The sequence below is a fragment of the Macrotis lagotis genome, chromosome 1 (genome assembly GCF_037893015.1).
Source record: "Macrotis lagotis isolate mMagLag1 chromosome 1, bilby.v1.9.chrom.fasta, whole genome shotgun sequence".
Classification (NCBI taxonomy): Eukaryota; Metazoa; Chordata; class Mammalia; order Peramelemorphia; family Peramelidae; genus Macrotis; species Macrotis lagotis.
In genome coordinates, this window is record NC_133658.1 from 223994252 (window position 1) to 224020661 (window position 26410).

The 26410-nt window shown below is 33.5% G+C and overlaps 2 pseudogenes; both read right to left on the minus strand.

The window, feature by feature from the left end:
* Positions 1-14998: 14998 nt before the first annotated feature.
* Positions 14999-16893, minus strand: LOC141522219 (broad substrate specificity ATP-binding cassette transporter ABCG2-like; annotated as a pseudogene).
* A 3324-nt stretch (positions 16894-20217) lies between these two features.
* LOC141515282 (Y-box-binding protein 1 pseudogene) lies at positions 20218-21348 on the minus strand (annotated as a pseudogene).
* Between the last annotated feature and the right edge of the window lie 5062 nt (positions 21349-26410).

Below are 26410 nucleotides of genomic sequence, written 5' to 3' on the forward strand. Positions count from 1 at the left end.
AAAACCCTATAAATATTTTTAGAAAATTATGCCAACCAAATTGTAAAGGGTCAAAATCCACCCAACAGACCTTTTCTGCCAGGATAAGAGAGGAGCCCAGTCCAGGACAAGCCTCATCAGTTCACAGTGGTAAACCAGGAGCAGGTCTCTGGGCAACTGAATCAGGGCTAGCAGTGATGGTTTCCAGACCTCAACCAAGAGATGCCAAAGACAACTTACTAGTCAACAGGAAAGATCTGTCCCCAGTGGATGGGAATGGAGCACAGTCTAGCAGAGGCTACCCCAACCCATTCACAATCCCAGAAACCAGGAACAGACACCAGGGGACACTGCTCATCAATATCAACTGCAACTGCTTGAGCTCTCAGCCCATAGATAGTAAGTGCCCAGAACTCATTGCTTCCTCCTAAAACTTCCCTCCTTCTAGTTTCCCTAATCTCTAACCATTTTCCCAGTCTAGTATCTCAGACTTGCAATCTCCTTGTTATCTTCAACTCCCCACCATTCCCAACTTACTCTTATAGTCAATTTGTTGTTTTCATCTTTCCAATATATCTTTGATGTTTCTCTTTCATCTGACTCTGCCATCACTCTTGTGAAAGCTCATATCACTTCACTTCTGGATGATTATAAGTAGTCAGTGGGCTTATAGTAATTACCTAGACTAAAACTGGTCAAACAACTGGTCTGAAGAAGATGAAAAGGATCTCTTTGCTAATACTGTGACAGGATCTGTTGCCTTGCCCATACTTGAATCCAGGGCACAGTCTTAGGGTGAGGAGGAGCACAGAGCTCTGGAGTTTAGTCATGAGGTTGAAGGTACCCACCTCACAATTCCAGTGCAGAAAGGAGTTCGTATGGTTGTATAAAGATCAGAGCACAAGTCAGGGGGGTAGTATGCACACCTGTCCTTAGGTCATACCACCTTTGAAGAAATAAAAAGTGAAAGGTCTTTAGAAATATCTCTGAAAATAGCAACATAAAACCCCGGAAGCTTAACACAGTTAACCCCTCACTCTAGAAGCCAACTTCCCCCTGCCTGCTAAAGCCCTATTTCAGTAGTAGAAAGCAAGTAATAGACTGTGAAAATGAGCAAACAGGAAAAAAAAAGCTTTTGACCATTGAAAGTCTCTATGGTGGGAAAGAAGATCAAAACAAAAACTGAGAAGATAAAGACAAAGCTCCTACAATGAAAGATACTAATAAAAATTTGAATTGGTCTCAGGTCATGGAAGGGTTCAAAAAGGATTTTAAAAATCAAGTAAGAGAGGTAGAGGAATAAATGGGAGAAAAATGTAAGTGAAGTTAGAAAATTATGAAAAAAGCCTCAAAAGCTTGGTAAAGGAGAAGCACAAAGACACACACAATGAAAGAAATAGCATCTTAAAAACAAGATGGAATTATATAAAATTGAATTTAAACGTGAAAATAATATACTGGTAAAAAGAGGAAAAGGGAGGTAGAATGGGGCAAATTATCTCATATATACTGTGTCAGAGAAGAGTGAGATGAGGCAGGATGATTGAACCTTATTATCATCAAAATTTCTTCAATGTTAGGCTCTCAATTGGGTATAGAAATATGTCTTACACTATATGAAAACAGGAGAGAAAGGGGAAACAAGAATTCTGGGTTAGAGAGAAAGGAGGGCACTTTGGGGAGCAAGTAGTCAGAAGTAAAACATTTTTGAGGGGGAACAGAGGGAAAAAAAGAAAGAATAAACAGGAAGAATATTTTCTTGGAAAATACAGCCATCAATATTAACTGCATATAAAATTTTTAAGGCAAATTTCACTCATAGAGGTCTCATTTCTCAAACAGATTTACTTTACAAATACTGAGTCATCTTCATAAAAAGGAGCCATTCCTGGGTCAGCTAAGTGATGCAATGGATAGAACACCAGTCCTGGAGTCAGGAGGGTCTGAGTTCAATGCTTAATATTTACTTAGATGTGTGACCCTGGGAAAGTTACACTTAATCTCATTGACTTGTAAAATTAAAAACAACTTTCTCCAAATAATCAAAAGATATGTATAATTTTCAGATGAAGTAATCAAAGCGATTAATAACCACATGAAAAATTGATCTAAAATGATTGGAAAAATTAAAATTAAAACAATGCTGAGGTACTCTTACCTATTAAATTTAATAATGGGAACAAAAAAATGACATATTTTAAAAGAGATGTGGTGAAATTAAGGCATTAGGATAGTTGTGAATAGGTTGAATCATGTTGTAAAGCAATTTGGAAATATGCTTTGATAAGTTCCTGGTCTTTATCCCAAAAGAGATTAAAAAACAAAAAAAAGGAAATGGGCATATGTGTACAAAATCTTAATAGTAACTCTTAAGGTGTCTAAAAGTATTTAAAACTTGGGGAACACCCATCAATGGGGCAATGGCTAAAGATAATCAGAAAGAATGAATTGCTAGCTTCTATAAGTATCAACATTAAATTAGCTTTTTCACTTGCATGACACTTACATGACACCTGAGTATGGTCGGTTTTTTAAAGTATAAAAAAAATTAGTTCTGCCTTTCTGACAGTCACCTGATAAAGATCTTTAGATATCAGTCTACTGTGGTATGGATGCTATTGTCTGACTACGTTTCCATGTGGAATGAAAATGCTCATGTTTCAAACTTTTCACTAGATATGTTAGTTTTCTACTAGTTAATCTTATAAGTAATATGAAGATATAGTTCTTTTGTACCTGTAGGATAATCTTAAAGAATACATACATATATATATATATGTATATATATATATATATATATATATATATATATATACATATATATATATATGTATGGACATATGGACATATGCATTTTCATGCATATTTTCAAATTATTTCACATTGTATTTTTAATCATTGTAGTTAAGTTTGTTTAAATGCTCTAACAATCCTTAGTGATCCTCTTAAATCAAGTTATCCCTTGATCATCAATATCATTCTAATTCTGTCAAAATCTTCAATTCAATTAGTTGATCAATATCTATTTATTGAATGATTTGTTTAATGCATACAGTGAGCATACATATTTTAGAACTTCTGTCTTGTGATATATGGAAACCTACACTGTTTCTAGGCTAGAATAATATCTTCAACCTACTCTCACACTAGCAGTTCTAAATTCCCAAAAAGGACTATCATTTCAAAAATATACTCCAGTTCTCTTATGATATTACCACCATTTAAGGTAAAATACATCTATCTCTTTAGTTCCTGAACTCCCCATGGAAGAACTATATCTGTCTCTTGACATTTTCATTGACTGTTCCATCTACTTAAACATCTCTGTCACCTAATATCTTCTTTCTGATTTCCTTGGTTTCTTTCAAGCCTCAAGTCTCAAGTCTTTTTTTTTTTTTTTTTTTTTTTTTGCTTTTCCTTAATTTCCATGTTTTACCTCTGAGGTGATTTCAAGTTTATCCTGTAAATATGTTTTTTGATATGAATATATGTATGGTGTCTCCTGCATCAGAATTAAGATCAAAGGTTTTTTTTGCCTTTTTTCCTAGTTCAGTACTTAGCACAATGCCTACTACATAGTAGGTATTTAATGCATATTGACTTGACAACTCATAATAAAGACACTTTTAGATCTTAGTCTTAATTATTTAGTTATGAAAATGTCAAAATATAAATAAAATCACATAATATGGTAAGCATAAATAATAAAATGTTTGATAATTTCCATATATATGTGTGACTTTTACCAAATCATTCAACTTTGGAAAATTTTTGGAATATTTGGAAAATCTAGACCTACCATTAAAGACATCTACCAAAGAAGTAAATGAAGGAGAAAAACTCGTGTTTGGGTATTTCAAAATTCTAGACTTTAGACTCACAAAAATATGTACGACCGAAAAAACATCTCTGCAAACTCTTTTTAATGCTCCTTTTCATTGCTCTCAGCTGGAAAAATTCTTTTCCACATAGTTATTTAAAAGTTCTTTTGATTTACTCTCTCCCTAAAAAAAGGCATTAAGAAGCATTACTTTTCCATCTTTTTAATTTTTTAAAATTTTTAACATTTTAACATTTTATTTGTTTTTCCAATTATACACAATAGTAATATGTACCCATCATTTTTTGGAAGGCTCTGAATTTTACAATTTTCCCCCCCTCCTCTCTTCCCTCCCCCCCAGAAGTCTGTCTGACATTCTCTACATTGTTTCCATGCCATACACTGATGTAAATTGAATGTTATAAGAGTAAACATAAGAATAAACATAAATGCCCTCCCCCCCAAGAACATGAGAAACCTTAAGAAAAGAAAGAGAGGAAAAAAAATGTACTTCAGTCTGTGCTCAGATTTCAATGGCTCTGTCTCTCGGTGAGTTGTTTTCTGTATCATAAGTCCACCAGAGAAGTTGGAGAAGCATTACTTTTTAATTTGCATTTAATTTAGTTCACTTAAGAATGAGAACTGCACAGTCCATTAGTCTGGCAGTCTAGACAATACAAACCAGTAATCCATATAACTATTTACTTACCTCAAGTCTATATTATCTAATCAGATTGTAGCAAAAAGACACTGCAGCAAGAGAGATATAATTCTCTCTTTTAACAAAGCAAACCAAACTAATCAGATCGTCATTCAAAACCATGCTAATCAGAATTAAGGTCAAAACACATTTCACTTTAACTTTCTGGGCAAAGTTAACCAACCTATGTTCTTCACTCATTTGAATTCTGTGACATTCAGTTAAATTTCAATATGTCTCACTACACAACAGTGACAAAATCTCTATTGTTGCTTTCTGATTATTTTTTTCTTAAATAGCTTAGGGTAGGGGGTAAGCCCAGGAAAAAGGAATGAGTTTTTTGAGTTGCTTCACCTTTCCTAAAATCTTCTGATCATTTTAGACCAGTATCTATAAATGAAACTGTGCCCAATGATATCAAGATCAATCAGGACCTGCCTCTTGAAAGCTATTGCCACCTGATTGCTTCAACAGCTGTCCTCTTCACATATTGAGATCTGAAAGGGCTATTCTCCCTTTCTCTCTCCCCAATCCTGCTGCTTTTCCTTTCCTTTCTTTTAGGACCTGAAATGTCTTTCCCACTCAAGCTACAGTTAATATCTTCTGTTTTCAAGATTCAGTCTTTCTGAGGGACTTAAATTAGAGTCTCCTGTAACTCACTGATTTAGCTTTCATTTAATCATTCCTACTTGAAATTTACATTTATTTAAATATCACATGCAATGGTATCTAAATTTGTGTTATTTCTCCCTTTTGTCTTAGTTTTATTCCTGAAATTTAGAAATAGATAAGTGCAAATGAGGTGTGGAATCAGAATACCTTGCAACTTGAAATTCTCAAAACAGTAACTCTGAAATTGTTTCTTTATACTCAACATTTTCTGGCTTTTTAAAAAAATATAAGTTTTTTCTTTACCTTTATAAAATATAAAATATATCTAAAAAGCATCAACCTACATTTTACAAGATAATTTGTCTTAATATTTTAAAAAGTTTATTTTCTCTCCAAAACTTATCAAACTTCATTTAAAAGCTATTTATTCACTTACATATTTTAGCAGCTTTTATTAAAACAATATTCTTTTCTCTCTCCATTCAGGTATCACAATATTTATCTACAACAGAGGAAATAATTTGTCATTTATACATAATATATACATATATATGTATTTATATACATATTTATTCTTGTGTGTATGCATGACTACAGTTTTGTAAATGTGTATGTATGTATGTGTATATATGCATAAATACAAATACATACATGCACACATATATATCTGAACCTTTTAGCTTTAACTGATTTTTTATGAATGGTCACCATCTTAAATAAGATACTGTAACTTGTACTACAAAGGACAAGATGCTCTATTAGATGCTGGGCATATTACAAAAAACTAATCATTCATTTTTTCAGGGACCCAATAGTCTAATGGAGCAAACATAATTAAGAATTAAAGGTAGCCTCAATTTTGATTTTAATTTCCTTGTTAGAGGGAAAATCTAGGTTAGGAAATTCCAAGTACCAATAAAGATGAAACTCAGAGCCACACTTACTTATTTGTAAAATTGGCTACCTTTCCTTTCCTCTATCCTTTTCTTTTTCCTTTCCTTCTTTTTTACTTTCCATATTTTTGTCTCTTTTGCTTTTCTTTTTCTCTCTTCTCCTTCTGCCTCACCTCACTCTGCCTTGTCCCTCACCATTTCACTTTTTAAATTTTAAATTATTTATTTTTCATCCTTATGCACATGAATATTTTTAAGTTACAAAATTTCCTTCTACTCTTCCTTCCTACCTCCCTGCCATCAGCGATGAACATTCAGGTTAACATTGTACATGCATATTTTTGATAAACATGTTTACATATTAGTCATTTTTAATATGAGTAATATGGATTAATGGAAAGAGGTACATAAGAGACAATTTTCATAAAATGTTCATTAGATTCTGAAGGGTTGTTTTTTTTTCTCTTTTTTTGCCTTTTTCCCTGTTTTGTTTTGTTTTTCTGTCTCTGGATGGGGATATAATTTTTCCATAACCATTCTACTACAGTTGTCCTAGCTCTCTGAACTGCTGAGAGGAGCTGCTTCCATTAAGGTTGATTATCTCATAATATTTTTAATGTGAACACTGTTCTCTTGGTTCTGGTCCCTTTGCTCAGCATAAGATCCTAGTAGTCATTCCATGCTTCTCTAGAGTTTAACCACTTATAATTTCTCATAGAAGATATTTCATATAGAACAAATTTCATAGTATTCATACACTATGACTTGTTTAGCCATTCCGCAAATGATAGGCATCCCCTAAATTTCTAAGTCTTTGCCACTACAAAAAGAGCTGCTATAAATATTTTGGAACCTGTAGGCCTTTGTCCATTTTTAAAAATTTCTTCTGGATATAGACATAGAATTGGAATTGCTGGGTCAAAAGGTATGAACAGTTTTATTGCTCTTTCTGCATAATTCCATATTGCTTTCCATAATGGTGGCATTCATTCACAGCTCCATCAGCAATGCATCAATGTCCCAATCCTCCCACAACCTCTCCAACATTGATCATTTGCCATTTTTCGCATCTTGCCCAAACTGATAGGTGTGAGTTGATACCTGATTGTTGTTTTAATTTTCATTTTTCTCTAATGAATAATGATTTGGAGCATTTCACATGTGCTTATATGAAACTTTAATTTCTTCCTTTGAAAACTATTTATATCCTTTGACCATTTATCAATTGGGGAATAACTTGTAACCTTACAAATTTGATGCAATTCTCAATATATTTTAGAAATGAAATCTTTATCAGAACTCTTAGTTGTGAAGATTGTTTCCCAACTTTCTGCTTTCCTTCTAATTTTGGCAGCATTGAATTTATTACTGCAAAAAATTTTTTAGTTTAATGTAGTCAAAATCATTCATTTTGCAGTATATAATGTACTCTAATTCTTGTTTGATAACAAATTTCTCCCATTTCCATAGTTCTGATGGGTAGAGTAAGTCATGGTCTATTAATTTATCTATGATGTCACCCTTTATGTTGAAATACTGTGCCCATTTTGCCCTTACATGCCTAGTTTTTGCTGTACTATATTCCAGTTTCCCCAAAAATATTTGTCAAATAATGATTTCTTATCCAAGAAGCTTATGTTTGAGTTTGTAAAATAGTGGATTTCTGTAGTCATTTATTGATTTTATTGGAAAGTTCTGAGTGATTCCCATCACATATAATATCTGTTGATGATTTTAGATAAATACTATTATTTTTTAAGAAAAACTTCATTTATTCCTAAACTTTAGTGTTTTTAATAGGAATGGATGATGTATTTTATCAAAGACTTTTTCAACATCTATTAAGATAATCATATGATTTCTGTCGGTTTTGCTTTGATATGTTCAACTATGTTGAATGTTTTCCTATTTTTGAAACATTCCTGCCTATCTGGTATAAATTCTGCCTGATCTTGGTGTATTATTCTGTTAATAACATTCTGTAGTCTCACTGCTAAAATTTGATTTAAGATTTTTGCATAATAACTTGTAGTCTCACTGCTAAAATCTTATTTAGGATTTTTGCATCAATATTCATGAGGAAAATTTGTCTATAATTTTCTTTATCTGTTTTGGTAATTGCTTGTTATCAGCACCATGTTTGTATCATTAGCAGAACCCCTTCTACTATTTTTAAGAAGAGTTTATGTAGAATAGGAATTAATTGTTCCTTAAATATTTGGTAGAATTCACTTGTAAATTCCTCTGGAATGGAGACTTTTTCTTTGCGAGATTATTGATGGTTTCTTTAATTTCTTCTGTTATTCTGGGCAGTTTGTATTTTTGTAAATATTCATCCATTTTACTCAAAATACCCAATTTATTGGTATGCAATTTGAAAGATTAGCTCTGAAATATCTCTGTAATTTCCTCCTAGTTTGTGGTTAATTCACCAATTTGGTTATCTTATATCTTTTAAAAAAAAAAAACTGATTAGCCAAGATTTTATCTATTTTATTGGCATTTTCCTAAAACCAACTCTTAGTTTTATTTTTGAGATCAATGGTTTCTTTACATTCAATTTTATAAATATCTCCATTGATTTTCAGAATTTCTAAGTTGGTATTTAATTGGGTAACTTTCATTTGTTCTTTTTCTAGCTTTTTTAGTTGCATCCACAATTCTTTGACCTCTTCTTTCTCTATTTTCTTCATATAGATGATGAGAGATATAATGTTTTCCCTCAAAACTGCCCTGGGGCTGGATGCCATAAATTTTACTACAATGTTTTTTTAGTAATATTTTTCTGGATAATATTATTATTGATTATTTTTATTAACTGCTGCTTGATCCACCCATTGTTTAAGAGCAAGTTATTTAATTTCCAATTACTTTTTGATTTATGTTTCTATCATGATATGTAATTTTTATTGCATTATCATCTGAAAAGTGTATGCTATTTTTTTCTGCCTTTTCTTCATTTGATTAAAATACTTTTCTGCCCTAATATAGAGTCAATTTTGGCATAGGTGCCATATACTGATGAGAAAAAGAGATATATTCTTTCCTATTTCCTTTGTTTTTTCTAGGTCTATCATATCTAAGTTTTCTGAGATTTCATTCATTTTATTAACTTCATTCTTGTTTATTTTGTGGTTAGTTTTATCTAGTTCTGACAGAGGGAGATTGAGTTTCCCCTTTATTAAAGTTCTAATGTCTATGTCTCCTTGGAATTCACTCAGTTTTTCCCTCTAGGAATTTGGATGCTATACTACTAGGCATATACATGCTTAGTAATGATTTATATTCATTACCAATGGTGCATTTTAAGAATATGTAGTTTCTTTCCTTATGCATTTTAATGAAATTGTGTTTTGCTTTTGCTTTATCTAAGATCAGGACCGCTATCCCAAATTTGTTTTTACTTCAGCTGAGGCATAATATATTTTGTTCCAACCTTTTACTTTTACCTTGTGTGTATTTCTCTGCTTTCAACATGTTTCTCGTAAACAACATATTGTAGGATTCTGGTTTTGAATCCATTCTGTTATCCTCTTCCATTTTATGGGTCACTTTATCCAATTCACATTTCCAGTTAAAAATACTAATTCTGTATATCTCTCCCTGCTATCTTTCTCCATTAAATTTTTTCTCTTTCCTTTCCTCTTATTCCTCCTCACTAAAATTTTTCTCCCTTTCAGACTTCTCTTTTAATAATTTAACTTTCAGACACAGCTAGGTGGCAGAGTAGATAGAGTACCTTCATGGAGGCAGGAGCGCAAATCTTGCCTCAGACACTGAATGATTACCTAGCTGTGTGACCTTAGGCAAGTCACTTAACCCCATTGCCTAAAACAAAACAAAACAAAAATTAACTTTCAGTTTATTTTCACTTTTGCCTTCACCTTTCCTTTTCTCAGTCCCTTCTTCCCTTATCTTTCCATTTCCCATTCCTCCCTTCCCCTTCCCAGTAGATGGGGATAAATTTTTAAATCCAGGTGGGAATGTATCTTATTCCTTCTGAGCCAAATCTATTGTATAGAATTTACTGAGAGGTCATACTCAGAGTTCTCCCTTCCTTTCCTCTAAAATTATATATCTTTTTGCCTCTTCATCTGGTGTTATTTATTGCTCTGGCACTATTATCCAAGTATCAGCAATCACAGTTTGATGTTTCATTGATAATTTCATATTGTATCAAAATATCACAGATTACTTGATTTCTTTACAAACAGGATTTTCTCAAATTATATCCAATTATAATTATAATCATTTTTTTATCTCACCCCCTTTTCTAGCATCCTGCAAAGAAACGCAAATTTCCTCATGAGTCAAAGTATCATCCAAAGACAAATCATTTCTTGAACTATTTGTGTCCCTATCCCCAGACCTATTTTCTTTCACCCTCTCTCCTCACCCCAAGGGTACTTAACACTTCCTTAGGTGAAGCAAAGCCATTTTCTCTCACACTTTACCCCCTTCACCATCCAGGGTACTGTTGAATCCCTTTCCAGATTCCCTAAACCTTCCCCAGGCAAGTGTTGAAGGGGCAGGAGACAAGGAAGACAAGTTCTCCTTTTGTACATGAAGGTGTGCATTTATTCACCAGAATGCAAGTGCTTAATTATCCTCCCCAGTCCCTGGTCCACTTCCCCTTCCATGGCATTTAGGAAAATAAGACTGGTGCTCAGGGACACCAGGTGATGATATTTTTATAGCACTCCCCCACACACCAGTCCCTAACAGGGTACTTAATCCCCTGTTAAAAGAAGCATGGATTAAGTCAAACCCTGATCTAATTAACTGCAAGTATCTTAAAGATCTCTAAGTACTGGGAGAACTTTAAAAATGATTATAAGTTTTAGGGACACTAACCCAGTTTATGATGCCCTCATTAAGCAAAGTATTAAACTTTTGTCAACACATCACAATGAAAGTGGGTCAAAGGATAATGGGACACTTAAATTCAAATTTAAGACTCCTGCTTTTCATCAGGGCTTTTTGTCTCAAACCTAGTGAAGTCATCTTGGACCTCTTCAATGGAAGGGAAAGATCCAACTAAACCCAAATCCTTTAAGTTAAATTTCTTCAATTACATTTTACTCTTTAATTATCCTAAGAGAAGTAAAGTTCTCAAGAATTAGAATTGCTATATCTTCCTTTTTAGAGTGCTATACAATTTGATGGTCTTGACCAACATTTGTTTTGTTTTGTGTTGTTTTTTTTTTTTTTCCGTCCCCTTTACATTTACCTTTTTCTGCAACTCTTGAGTCCTTAGTTGGTAGTTGAATTCCCTATTCAGTTCTGGTCTTTGTGGTAGGAAATTCTGGAAGTCCTCTATTTCATTGAACATCCATCCTTTTCCCTGACTATATATGCTGAATTTTTCAGGGTAGTATATTCTCGGTTGTAATCCCAAGTACTTTGATCTTCGATATATGGTATTCCAGGTCTTCCAAACCCTCACTATTGAGACTGAGAGGTCTTGCATGAGTCTAATTGTGTTTCTTTTTTATTCAAATTGTTTTCATTTTGCTGTTTCCAATATTCTCTCCTTTATTTGAGAGTTCTGGAATTTGGCCATAACAGCCATTGGAGTTTTTAATCCTGAGTTCTCTCTCTGGATGGCTTCTGTGGATTTTTTCAAAGGTTATATTGTTTTCTTGTGCTAGCAGATTTGGACAGTTTTCCTTTATAATTTCCTGCATAATGTTTTTCAGGTTCTTTTTTTTATCTAGGCTGTCTGGTCATCTGATGATTGGTAGATTGTCTTTCCTGGATATATTTTCCAGATCATTTATTTTCCCTAAAAAAAATATTTTACTTTTTTATCAATTTTTTCAGCCTTTTAATTTTTTTGATGGAATCTTGTAGTCTCATAGATTCATTGGTTTCTATTTGTTCAATTCTAATTTTTAGAGTTTTATTTCTTTCAATTACCTTTTTTGTTTCCTTTTTTAAAAGGTTGAATTCTCATTTCTGTTTTCCATTTTTCTTCTTCCTTTTGTCTTTGGTTTTTAAATTATTTTTAAGCTCTTTGATGAGCTTTTGTTTTTGATTTCAATTTATAGACTTTTTGATACTTCCCCTGTGAGTGATTTTTTTTTTTTACCGATTTCTTTTTCAGCCTTGACATTGCTTTCATCTTTGTCTGTAAAGAAGTTTTCTATAGTGAGCATTCTTTTAGCTTTTCTGCTCATCTTTGTTGTTTTAGGTCTGTATAGATGGAAGCTTTTTATTTTTTTCTGGGGCTTTCTGTTGGCCAAGATGTTGCCTATACAATCCATGCCTTGCCTTTGCAAAGGTTTGTTTCTTCCTTTATTTCCAAGTTATGTTTTTTGCGGTGGTTTCTTCTTCACTTGGTCCTGTCTTTTACCCGGCTGCTCCCAGGGTTGACATTTTTAGGGTTGGGATCTTCCCAATTGGTTTGCTTTCTAGGTGCTTTGACCTCTGCTGTTGTCAAACTATCAGGATCTGGATTGTACCATGGCTAAAACCCTCCTGCTGGCTTTCCCACTCTCCCACCTCCTGAGCTTTACTTCCCATTTTTCCCTTAAATCACAGACTTTAATTAAAGATCATCCACAATGTCTACTGCTGAAAACTGCTTTGACTCTTCTCTTTTTCTTGGGGGTGACTGGGGCTCAAATGTCAAAAAAAGAGGGTTTCATTTATATTTGGTAGGGAAAAGCTCCAGGAATGGGCTACCTTCATATTGCCATCTTGGCTCCACCAATCAGCCGCATTTCAGAGAAGTGTAATAAGCCTGATATGAATTAATGAAGAGTGATGAACACAGACAAAAGCAATAAGCAATATCAAGAAAAAATTTTATTGAATTATAAGGTTAGAGGTTGTTTTAGTCAATCCACTGTACTTAAAAGTAATAAAGCATTAAAAACCTTGATATTTTTATCAGGTGAGAATTTTCATCAATCAATTACCTTGCAAACTTTAGAAGTTTTCTGTAAAATGACAATATGATTTAAAATCTTATATTTGAGTGCCTGTCATTTTAGAGGAGAAAGAAGTTCCAGCCAAATCCCTAAGAGTATATTGCTTGGGGAGGCAAATTGTGCCTTTTGACCATACAATGACCTTGTAAATTTAGAAAGGCTGAAGATTTGGACAGTATCCTACACATCCATCTTAGGCAACTCCATGATTATATAGACATCCAAAAACTAACTACGTAGATTGTGAAGAAATTAATTTTCAAATTCTTCATGGAATTTGCTAAAAAGCTGTACCATGTTTAAGACTCTTGAGGACTACAACAAGAAGACCCCCATGACTTCTGAGTTATGTCCTTTACAAACAAGTAGAATCAATTTGAGACCATGTCTCCAGGACTACAAACTAGTTTTTTAGTTTGGCATATGCTTGTATCAAATGTGGTTATAATCCCAGCATATAATATATATAATATATATATATAATATATAATATATATATATATATAATCCCAATATACATTTCAAAAAGTAATTTTATTTGGTTGATAAATTGATAGCAACTGCTAATTATAGGGGAAAATCAATGGGCGGGTCCATACATTTTAGCATTAGCAGCCTCATCTACTCCTCTCTTCCTAGGCTTTTGGGTTAAAAGAAAGCCTTGATGACCTAATCTACTAGTAGTTATTGGGAGAATATCACCTACCTAATGCATTACATGTGCTACAGTAGAAACATTAAAAGGAAAATTATTGACCTTCATCAATCTTGTTCACAGAGAGGAACTGATGAAATGATTGTCCCTTGTTGAGGAAATGACACTATTATCAAAGAATGTTGCAATATTACGCCATAAAAGGAATCTTGTCTGTTGACTGAATGTAACTGTTTTTTTTTGTTACAACAGAGAATCCAAAGGAGAAGACATATAATATTGAAAATGAATATAAATAAATGAAAAAGATCACTAATATTAAATTTAAATAAAATCAACAAATGTCCTATATATACAATTATTTTTTGCTTTTTTCTTTACTAGTCAAATTTATTTGTCAGTCACAAATATTTAGACTTACATCAATTGAATTTTATCTTGTGAGTCTTGTCATTAATTTAGCTTGCCTTTGCTAATTCTAGAGCTTTTTTACAAAAAAATTTATGATAAATAATGTTTGAGGCATAAAATATAACCTAACTACATTGAGATTTTTACATCAAAGACTCCCACCTAGTTTTCCTTTGTCTTTTGAAATGTGCACATCTCAAATTAAAGGCATAAATAAAAGAAGATCCAGGTTTCTTCTCTTTTGAGTGGTCATTTCCTCCTAAAATTTACATTACTTTTGTAGAATTTATAATTTCTTTATTTTAATGAGTATTAAGAAACAAAATCAACAATGATCCTTTTCTCTCTCATTTTTTTAACAACTATCCCCTTCTTCCTTTTGAATTATACGTTTACATCAAAAACAGCTTTTTGGAGCTATATAAATTTCACACCAATGAAAATGTCTTTAGTATAACATTGTATAGCTATAATCTAAATGTTTCAGGTATTATATAATATAATGTATAAAAAGTAATAATGACCAACTACCTTACTTTTTTGCTATTATTGGTTTCAGAAAACTTTCCTAACATGGTAGTTAATCTATGCGGTATTTTTTTTCTATTTTAATCATTTTATTAAAGGGCAATAATTTTGGTCAATGGTTGTCATGACAGGCTCAAATATATAAAACTTCATGTCTCAGGACATGAGTTCCTATTACAGTAGTGCAAATAATTATTACTTATCATTTACTGATCAGTGCCAGATCGATGAGTTAAACATAGTCTTTTCCATTAACTTATTGAGTCTATAAACTGAGAAGTATATACAATATCATTAACTTACATTGGTGTTTCTCTCTGATATTAATATTTTGCAAACATAATTTCTGTAAAAGCTTCATAGCAAACATAAACTGCAGAGATACAGGTAATCACAGTAAAATTAAATCCAATTTAAATGGGAGTAATTCTTCAACAAGAAAAACTTAATCTTACAGTATCTTACAGTAATCAAAAATGTTTTGTGAGACTGAATCACATTGTATTTCACAAAATGTTTTATGAAAACTTCTTCATAAACAACAATTTCAGGTAGGCAATGGTGAGGAAGATGACAATCATGCAGGCCAAGGCAACATGGTTCTGCCACAAACCCCAGTCAGAGAGGTCAATGCCTTGGTTCCTCAAAAAGTCTTCTCCAGAGCATATTGCATATTTACAGGTACTGTTGGGAGTTGGGTTGATATTGGGACAAAAGTTTTGGCCCATAAATTCATTATGTTGTAGAGCTGTATAACCATATCGGGGAATGCTGAAATATTGTAGCCATGAAAGCCAGGGCTCAACAGTTTGGATATTGACCAACAACCCTGCAAATATCATCATGAAAACGAATGAGATGGTCATTAAGATATTGGCCACAGACACCACACTCTGACCTGCAGCAATAGCCAGAGCCATAGAACTGGCAGTGTAGGCGACCATCATCAAGGTGAACATCATGATGAAGAAGGCCCCTGCTGTTGGTTTCAGTCCTAACATAAAATAAGTTATGCAAGTGAATATGATGCTGGGCAATACTCTTATGGGTAGCAAATCAGATAACACTTTCACAAAAAAATATGAAGACACTCTATAATATCCCCTGACATACTCATGAATAAATAGCTTTTTTCCACAACCAAAAGCTCCACTGCAGAGACGCTGCTGAAACACTGGTTGTTGGTCAGGAAAAATAGCACGCGGGCTCTGTTCTGAATTCTAGTAGGATCATAGTTTTTAGCCCATAGAAAATGGCACTGAGAACCAATCCAAGGAAAGTTGTGATGATTACCTTGCAAAGTACACCTTACAAGGTACGGTACTTCACTCCTACGTGTGAAGCACTACATGCAGTATTTTTGAAGGCAAACTCTACTTCATTTTCTGATGATTTCCCCCCCATTTTGAAGACTTTGCATATGAGAAGAACAAAGAAAATGCATTTACTTTCTAGAGATGAGGCTGATAACGGTAAAATCTAAAGTTTTCAAGTATATAGGAAGTGCCTAAATAAGCACATTAAGGACTGAAGATCTGTAATCTTCCATCTGTAATCTTTCCATGTCAGGGAAATGGCACCAATAATACTTGTAATAGAAATTAGAAGCCTGTTCCAATTATCTGACTGCAGACCTGTACAAATTACTGACAATAAGTACTATCCTTTTTTCCATCATTTGATGGCAACACTAAAATGAATATAAAAAGACTCCCAAAATCACTTATGTGATATTTTAATCAAAAGAATGGCAGTGAAAAGCGGCATTATATAGAAGAAACTAAACTCATCATTGATATGGTTGAGATCATATCCCAAATTAGTAATTCAACCAACTTTTTTGCCTCAGCTGGACTACTTGAAATTCTCATCTGTATTCCTCATCTACAAAACTGGAATAATACCTTCCCATCTAACACACCAGGCTGTTGGAAAGTACTTGCTAAACTGAATGTGATATAGAAATATGTTTATTATTAACTTTTTAGGTGTCAAGTCTTTGGTTTCTAAATAATATCATAGGTCAATAAAAACCTGAGAATCAAAGAATTAGAAAGAGCATTAGAGCTTCCTTGGGGAAATTCCAACACAATTGCAGTTATTTTATAACTCCACTGGAAAATGATTCTTCTTAAAGAGTCACCAATTAAAAATATATATATTTGTCTCATGCCGATTTGAGAAGATTATAAATAGAGTGTGCTGCTCTTAAAGGTAAGGACAGATCAATCTAGCACATTACTCGATCATTTTACCTAGAAAAATAAAAGTTTAGATTTGTTTAGCTTTTTAATAGTCATCTATTTCAATCTATACCCAACAAAGGGATTGCTTCTATCCAATACCTGACAAGAGATCATCTCTTTAGCTAAAGGGAAATGAAATAACACCTGAGATAAGTTGAGGCATCCCATTTTGTATTTGAAAAAGTCAAATTATTGGGAGGTTTTCCTTTAGATGAAACTTAAATTTGATTTTTAATGTAAAGATTTGTAAATTTGTAAATTGTTGATTTATATCTGGAAAGAATTTTAGACATCATTTTGGCTAACCACATAATTCTTTGGAATGAAGTTATGAAGTTAAACAAATTCATCAGTCAAACAAATAGCAAGTACATGAAATAAAGATTTGAACATAGGTCATGTTAACTCCAAGTTCAATGCTCTCTTCACTTTGATGTACTGTCAATATAGGCTCCTCATTCTCCAGTTAAGAACCAAAAGCAAATTTAATTATCTTTTCAAATACAATACAAGCAGCAATTGGGTCTTTTTATTCACCAGGCTAAATATAAGGAATATTAGCAGTTTTTCAACTGTTCCTTCTAGCTTTTCCTTTTTTTTCCTTTTGGATTGATTTTTTATTATTTTTAATTACATGTTATGAAAGTTTTCAACAATCATCCATTTGTCTATTCATAAGGTACAGAATTTTCTTCTACCCTCCCTTCCTACTCCTCTCCTCTCAATGACAGTCTAGTGAATGCTGTGCATGTGCATTTATGTTTAACATGTTTACATATTAGACATTTGTTTATGAGGAATTAGCCTAAAGGAAAAGAAAGAAAAGCCATGGAATAAGAAGAAAAAAAAATAAGATAAATTTTTACAAAGCAAATATAGTATTCATTGAGATTCCTTGTTTATTTTTATTTTTGTTTCTGTTGTTTTCATCTGAATGAAGTTGGTTTTGTTCATAACAGGTCTCCCAAGGTTGTTCTAGATCTATAAACCACTGAGAGGAGCAGCAGCCATCAAAGTTGATCAACTCACAATTATTGTTGTTTTTTATGCATAATGTTCTCTTGGTTCTGTTCCCTTTGCTCAGCAATAGTTCCTGAATTATTTTTCATGCTTCTCTAGAGCCTTAAAATTCACTGTTTCTTATAGAATAAATAAAATTCATATACCATAATTTGTTTAGCCATTCTCCAATTGATGGACATCCCTTCCATTTCCAATTGTTTGCCATTGCAAAAAGAGCTGATGCAATTATTCTGGAACATGTGGAACTTTCCCATTTTTTATAATTTCTTCTAGATATAGGCCTAGTGTTGGTATTTCTGTTTAAAAGGCCTTGATCAGTTTTATTGCTCTTTGGGCAGAGTTCCATATTGCTCTCCTGAATGATTGCATTAATGCAATCAAGAAAGCATTACTGTCCCAATCCTCCTACAACCTCTCCAACATTGATCATTTTGCTTTTTTTCATCTTAGCCAATCTGATAGATATGTGGTACTACCTTATAATTGGTTTAATTTGCATTTTTCTAATCAAAAATAATTTGGAGCATGTATCATATCTAAGATTTTATTCACCTTTTTAACTTCCTTCTTGTTTATTTTGTGTTTACATTTAACTGTTCAGAAATAGGGTAGTTGAGATCCCCCATTATTAAAGTTTTGCTGTCTATCTCTCCTTGTCATTCATTCAGATCATTCTCTGAGAAATTGGATGCTATACCACTTTGTGCACATATGTTTAATAATGTTATAATTTCATTGCCTGTGGTGCCTTTTAAGAAGATTCCGTTTCCTTCTTTATCCCTTTTAATGTGATATATTTTTGCTTTTGCTTTTTCTGAGATCAGGATTGCTACCCTTGATTTATTACTTTTTACTTCTGCTGAAGCATAATATATTTTGCTCCAGCCTTTTTCTTTTACCTGTGTATCTCTCTCTCTGCTTCAAAAGTGTTTCTTGAAAACAATATATTGTAGGACTATGGTTTTTAACCTATTCTCCTATTTACTTCCATTTTATTGAAGAGTTCATCCAATTCACATTTTCAGTTAAGATGATTAATCGTATATCTCCCTAGATACGACCTTTCCCCATTTATACTTTTGTCTTTTTTTAGCATTACTAGTTTGCTCTTCTTCCCCTTTAATTTTTCTTTAAATTTCAACTTTAAGTTTACCTTCACTTTGACCTTCCTCTTCCCTTTTATCAGTTCCTTCTTCCCTTTTCTTTCCCCCTTTTCCCCCAGTGTTGCCCCCACCACTACTTTCCTGAAAGAGAATATAGATTTTTTTTTCAAAACCAATTGGAAATTTATATTATTCCCTCTCTGGACCAAATGTATTGAGTAGGATTTACTCAGTGTTCACATCCTCTCTTCTTTCCCTATATTATAATAGGTCTTTGAGCCTTTTAACCTGGTGCTGTTTGTTCACTAATGTCTAACCTTCTCCTAGTATAGTCTTCCTCTTTATGTTGTTTTTATTGTTTTAATCCTGTCTTGTACTTACAAGCCCTTGTCAAACTATATTCCTTTTATCTGTCCTGTTAGAAGTACTATTCTCAAAGGTTGATTGATTCATTGATAAGTAGTATTGCCTCATAGTTTATATAGTACCTTCCCCTCTTCTATCTCATTAGAAATCCCTTTCTGAAGAGTCTTAAATCAAAGCAAATTTTAATCACTTTATGCCTTATTTCCTTTTCAAGTACCCTCCATGGAAACACAATCTTCATGAATTGAAACTTCATGCAATCTCCTTAACTAAGATATTTAGTAAAGTAATGTTACTTCTGTTTAAATTATGTATATAGTCTCTAAATATTCTGAGCACTGAGAATCTCTCTCTCTCTCTCGTCTTTCTCTCTCTCTCTCTCTCTCTCTCTCTCTCTCTCTCTCTCTCTCTCCCAATTTTTGTAAAGGAATGGGATTAAGAGATTTGCTCAAAGTTAAATAGTTAAAAAAGTATTGTGTCTGATCCTGAATTTGAACTGGGTCCTCTTGATTCCACCTGATTGCCTCAAATTTAGAATTGATTTTAATGCATGGGAAATACTGACACAGAAATGTCCAGCATAGAGTGCCCTCATCAGAGAAAGTGTTGAACATTATGAGCAAGGAATATTTAAAATAATTCAAAGAAAATATGAAATATATAACTTTAAAAGCCCCAAATTTTCCCCTAGATTATTTGCACCTGCCTTGTGATAGAGCATTCTAAGTTCATACTGGTCTGTTTTAAACATAATGACATCATTTTGATCTTCTTCAATAACAAAGGACAAGGACTAACCATACACATATCCCCTAGTTACAATCTCTTCAAATATATGAAACCTTTTAAATATCCTAAGAGAAATGAGGTTCTTTAAAATCTCAACTTGACCAGATATGAAACAATTTAAAAACCTTTAAAGGTGTATTGAGAAAACCAGGCTTTTTAAAAAACATGTTTGTCATTCCCCAAAAGAGAAATTTTTAGGTAAAATTAATAAAAACCCCATGCTGCATAGATAATGCAGAGAGTTCTAGTTATCTGGTCAATAGCAAAAAGCAAGCACTTAGGTCTTCTGTTCCAAACCTTTTGCTCATTTCTTATTATTGCTGGAATTTCACATTCTTTCTTCTTGTATGATGACTAAAGCGGATGATGGTAGAGGTGGTAAGCCGGCATTTACTCAGCCCCGAGCTGCTCAGCCTCGGAATCGGACATGTTCTCAGCTGGTGGCTCGGCTGCTTTTGTCTCTTTGCCATTTTGTGGTTTAGGGTTCTCTGGGCGTCTGCGTGGGTCATTGAAGTTACGGGGAGGTACGGACGTTGAGGTGGCAGCTGACCCTGGGGCTCATCTCCTTGGTTCTCTTTGTCTTCTTCATTACCTTCCTCCCTAGGCTGTCTTTGACGAGGAGGGCCCCTGCTGAGTCGTGGTCTATAATCCCGATACATATTCTGTCTCACTGGTCTACCTTGTTCTCCTGCACCCTGGTTGTCAGCTCCCTCCATGACTTCTCCCTGCACAGGAGTGTCGGAATACTGTGGTCGACACCCATAGGGTCTCCGCATGTAGTAAGGTGGGAACCGTCGCCCGCAGTAGGGACGACGTAGTTGGGGGCTGGCCTTCTGGAGCGCTCTCTTATCCCTCGTTCTTTTCCCCACTCTCACTACTCTGGTAATTCCTCTGGTAGTTCCGTGGAGGACCCCTATGACGTGGATAACGTCTGTAATGGTTACGGTCGGCTGCATACGGAACACCACCAGGGCCTGTAGCATTAGCTGCCTCCGCACCCTTTTCTCCTTCAACAACATCCAACTCCACAGTCTCTCCATCTCCTACACTGCGAAGGTACTTCCTGCGGTTATTCTTCTTTATGGCAGTCTGGTGTACAAATACATCTTCCTTGGTGTCATTCCTGCTGATGAAACCATAGCCGTTTCTTACATTGAACCATTTTACTGTTCCCAAAACCTTCGTTGCGATGACCTTCTTGTCCGCTGTGGGTGATGCCGGGCTTGGTCTCGGCGGTGCTGAGGGCGACCCCCGCGGGCGGCTGCTAGGTCTCGGCCTCACTGCTCATGGTTGAGGTGCAGCGGCTGCTCCTCCCGGGGTGTGATGGTGACTAGGCCGGCGGCGGCGGTGGGGCTACTCTCAGGGCTCTCTGGGGTCCAACTCCGCTCCTGCTACCGATTGAACTGAGAAATACAATTCTTAAGGAATGCAAATATTATCTTCCCTCTTAGGAATGTATTCAATTTAATGTTCTTGACAAACATTTGTTTCTATTTCCCCTTTTCTGTTTACCTTTCCATGAATCTCGTGACACTTGCATTTTGAATTTTTCTCTTCAATTCTGATCATTTTGTCAGAAAACATTGGAAGTCCTCAATTTCAGTAAAAAATTTATCTTTTCCCCAATAGAATATTCTGTATTTTGCAGGGTAGTACATTCTTGGTTGTGGTCCAAGGTCCTTTGACTTCAGAAATATCTTATTCCAAGTGCTCTGATCCTTTACTGCTGAAACTAATGAGGCCTATGTAATTCTGATTGTGAATTCTTTGTATTTAAATTGTTTCTTTAAAATTGTTTGCTATATTTTCTCCTTTATTTGAGAACTCTGGAATTTGACTGTGATAGACTGGAGTTTTTATGGGGTATCTTTCTGAAGGGGTTCTGTGTATTCTTTCAAAAACTAAATTTTCTTCTTGATAGAGTATACTAGTACCATTTTTCATGATAATTTCCTGAAAGATTTATTTTCAGGCTTTTATTTTGATGAAAGTTTTCTAGTAGGTCAATAATTCTCTTGGATCTATTTTCCTGTTTCATTGCTTTTACTCAAAGGTATATTTTCTTCATTTTTTCAGTCTTTTGATTTAGATTGATGATATTTTGCTATCTCATAGATTCACTAATTTCTATTTCTTCAATTCTAATTTTTTTTAAAGTTCACCTATTTTATTTTATTAGCATTCACTCATATTCATATGCATGGTTTTAAGCTCCAAAATTTCCAATTTCCTTCTACCCCTCCTTCTCCTCAATGGCAAAAATTTGGGTTAGCATTGCATATACATATTTTGATAAACATGTTTAAAGATTAATCATTTTCTTTTCTGAAGAATTAGGATTAAGAGAAACAGATACATAAAAGATAATTTTTAGGGGTGACTAGGTGGCACAGTAGATAGAGTAGCACCCCTGGAGTGAGGAGTAGCTGTGTTCAAATCCGACCTCAGAAACTTAATAATTACCTAGCTGTGTAACTTTGAGCAAGCCACTTAAGCCCATTTGCCTTGCAAAAACCTAAAAAAAGAGATAATTTTCAAAAAGTGTTCATCAGACTCTGAAGGGATTTTTTTTGTTTTTGATTGTTTTTTGAATGTTTCTTTTTTAAACTTTTAAAAATTATTTTTATTTTTACTGAATTTTGCAATTTCCCCCAATCTCTCTTCGCTTACCCTACCCCACACAGAAGGTAGTCTGATAGTCTTTATATTGTTTCCATGCTATACAATTCATCAAAATTGAATGTGTTAAGAGAAAAATCATTTCCTAAAGGAAAACATAAAATATAACATAGCAAAATTATATAATAAGATAACTTTTTAAATTTAAATTAAAGATAATAATCTTTGGTGTTTGATCAAACTCCACAATTCTTTCTCTGGATACAGATAGTATTCTCCATTACAGATACCCTAAAATTGTGCCTGAGTATTGCACTGATGAAGTGACCATCCAGGTTTCTCTGAATTCCCATCCTTCCTGGTTTCTAATAGAACAATAGTGTTCCATAAAGTAAATATACCACAGTTTGTTCAGCCATTCCCCAATTGCTAGACATTCACTCAATTCCCAATTACTTGCCATGGAGTTGCTATGAATATTTTTAGTGATGTTTCTAGCCTTTTTCATTATGTCTTCAGGGTATAGACCCAATAGTGGTAATGCTGGATCAAAGGGTATGCACATTTTTATTGCCTTTTAGGCATAATTCTAAATTGCTCTGCAGAAAGTTTTGATGAGTTCACAGCTCCACCAACAATGTATTAGTGTCCCAGATTTTCCAAAACCCTTGTTCATTGTCCTTTTTGGTCATATTGGCCAGTCAGAGAGGTGTAAGATTGTACCTCAGAGATACTTTAATTTGCATTTCTCTAATTAGTAATGATTTAGAGCAATTTTTTCATATGGCTATGGAATGATTTGATTTCCTCATCTGTAAACTGCCTCTGCATATCCTTTGACCATTTGTCAATTGGGTAATAGCTTATTTTCTTACAACTTTGACACAGTCTCTCTCTCTCTCTCTCTCTCTCTCTCTCTCTTTATATATATATATATATATATATATGTACATATATATATATATATATATATATATATATATATATATATATAGGAAATGAGTCTTTTGTCAGAAATACTAGTTGTAAAAATTGCTTCAAATTTGCTAAATTTCTTTTGATCTTGGTTACAGTGGTTTTATCTGTGAAAAAGCATTTTAATCTAATATAATCAAAATTATCTAGTTTGTTTTTAATGATGTTCTCTACCTCTTCCTTGGTCATAAACTGCTTCACTTTCCATGGATCTGTCATTGATCTCCTAGTTTACTTATAATGTCATTGATGTCTAAATCCTGTGCCCATTCTGATTTTATCTCAGTATAGTTGTGAGATATTGGTCTAATACAATTTTCTGCCAGACTAACTTCCAATTTTCCCAACAGATTTTATCAAAGAGAAAGTTTTTATCCCAGAAGTTAGACTCATGCAGTAGATTACTATAATCATTTCCTGCTATCTCTTATGCACCAAGTCTATCCACTGATTCAGCACTCTATTTCTTAGTCAATACCAGACAGTTTTGATGATTGATTCTTTATAATATAATTTTTATCTCATAGGTCTAAGTCACATTCTTTTTTCATTAAATACCTGGAAATACTTGAATTTTTTATTTCTCCATATGAATTTACTTGTAATTTTTCTAGTTCATTAGTTTTTTTGGAATTTTGATTGCTAGGGCACTAAATAAGAAGTTTAATTTAGGTAAAATTGTCATTTTTATTATATTAGCTCAGCCTATCCATGAGCAGTTGATATTTTCCCAGTTATTTCAATCTGATTTTATTTGTATGAGAAGTGGTTTGTAGTAGTTTTTATAGAGTTTCTGAGTCTGAATAGGTAGACAGACTCACAAGTATTTTACATTGTATGAACTTACTTTGAAAGGGATTTCTCTATCTAGGTCTTGCTGCTGTCTCTTGCTAGTAATATATAGTAATGGTGAGGATTTATGAGGGTTTATTTTTATATCCTGTGATTTTGCTGAAGTTGCTAACTGTTTTCTGTAGTTTTTAGATGGTTTTTCAGAATTCTCTAAGTATGACATCATGTCATTGGCAAAAAAAGTTAGAGTTTTTGCTTCTTCCTTCCAAATTATAATTTCTTCTATTTATTTCTCTTCTCTTATTGCTGAAATTAACAGTTTCAACACAATATTGAATACTAGTGGTGATACTGGTCAGCCTTGGTTAACCCATGATCTTATTGGCAATGCCTCTAGCTTATCCCTATTGTGTAAAATGCTTGTTGACGGTTTCAAATAGATATTGTTAATCACTATATGGAACAATTCATTTATTTCTATGCTCTCTTGTATTTTAGTTGGAATGGTTCCTGTATTTTATCAAAAGCGTTTTTAGTATATATTGAGATAATCATATGATCTCTGTTAGCTTTGTTATTTATATAGTTATTTATACTGATAGTTTTCCTAATTTTGAACCAATATTTCTGGGATAAATCCTGCTTGGTAATAGTGTATTAGCTTAGTGATTACTTGCTGTAATCACTTTGCTACATTTTATTTAAGTTTTTGCATCTATATTAATCAAGGAGATACATCTATAATTTGCATTCTCTGCTTTGACTCTTCCTTGTCTAGGTATCAGCAGCACCATATCAGTCTCATAGAAAGAGAAAGACACAGTTCTGTCATCATCTATTTTTTTCAAAGAGTTTATATAGAATTGGAACTAATTTTTCCTTAAATGTTTGATAGAATTCACTTGTGAATCCAACTGGGCCTGGTGATTTTTTTCTTAGGGAGTTCAATAATAGCTTGTTGAATTTCTTTTTCTGAGATAGGGTTATTTAGGTATTTAATTTTCTCTTCATTTAACCTGGGCAACTTATATTTTTGTAAATATTCATTTATTTCACTTCGATTATCAAATTTATTGGTTTACGGTTGGGCAAAATAATTCTGATCTATTACTTTAACTTCCTCTTCTGTATGGGGATAACATTGTCTTTAGCCAGTCTAATATGGTTGTCCTAGTAGTTATTAATGTATTCATTGTTCTCTCGGTTCTGGTCCCTTCTACCAGCAACAGATCCTGTAATTTATTCCATACTTCTCTAGATTCTCACCATTTCTGATGTCTTATAGAACAATAATATTGCATATTATTCATGAGCCATAACCTGTTTAGTCATTCCTCAATTGATGGGCATCCCCTCAATTTCCAATTCTTTGCCACTTCAAAAAGAGTTACTATGAATATTTTGGAAAATGTGGTACTTTTCCTATTGTTTTATGATTTCTTCTGTATATAGGCCTAGAATTGGAATTGCTGGGAAAGGGAATGAACATTATATTTTACTCTTTTGGCATAGTTCCATATTGCTCTCCAGAATGGCTTGGATCCATTTTCAACTCCACCAGCAATGCATCATTGTTCCAATTCTCCCACAACTTCTACAACATTGATAATTTTCCCTTTTTCTCATCTTGACCAATCTGATAGCCATGCAGCGATAATTCATAGGTGTTTTAATTTGCATTTCTCTATTCAATAATGATTTGGAAAATTTTTTCATATAATTATACATAGCTTTAATTTCTTCAATTGAGAACTATCTTTTCATATCCTTTGACCATTTATCAATTGTGAAGTGAGTTGTAAAGTTATAAATTTGATGTAGTTCTCTATATATTTTAGATATGAGACCTTTATCAGACCTCTTAGTTGGGAAGATTGTCTCCAAGCTTTCTGCTTTCCTTCTAAGTTTGGCAGGATTGATTTTATTAGTGCAAAACCTTTATTAATTTAACATAGTCAAAATCA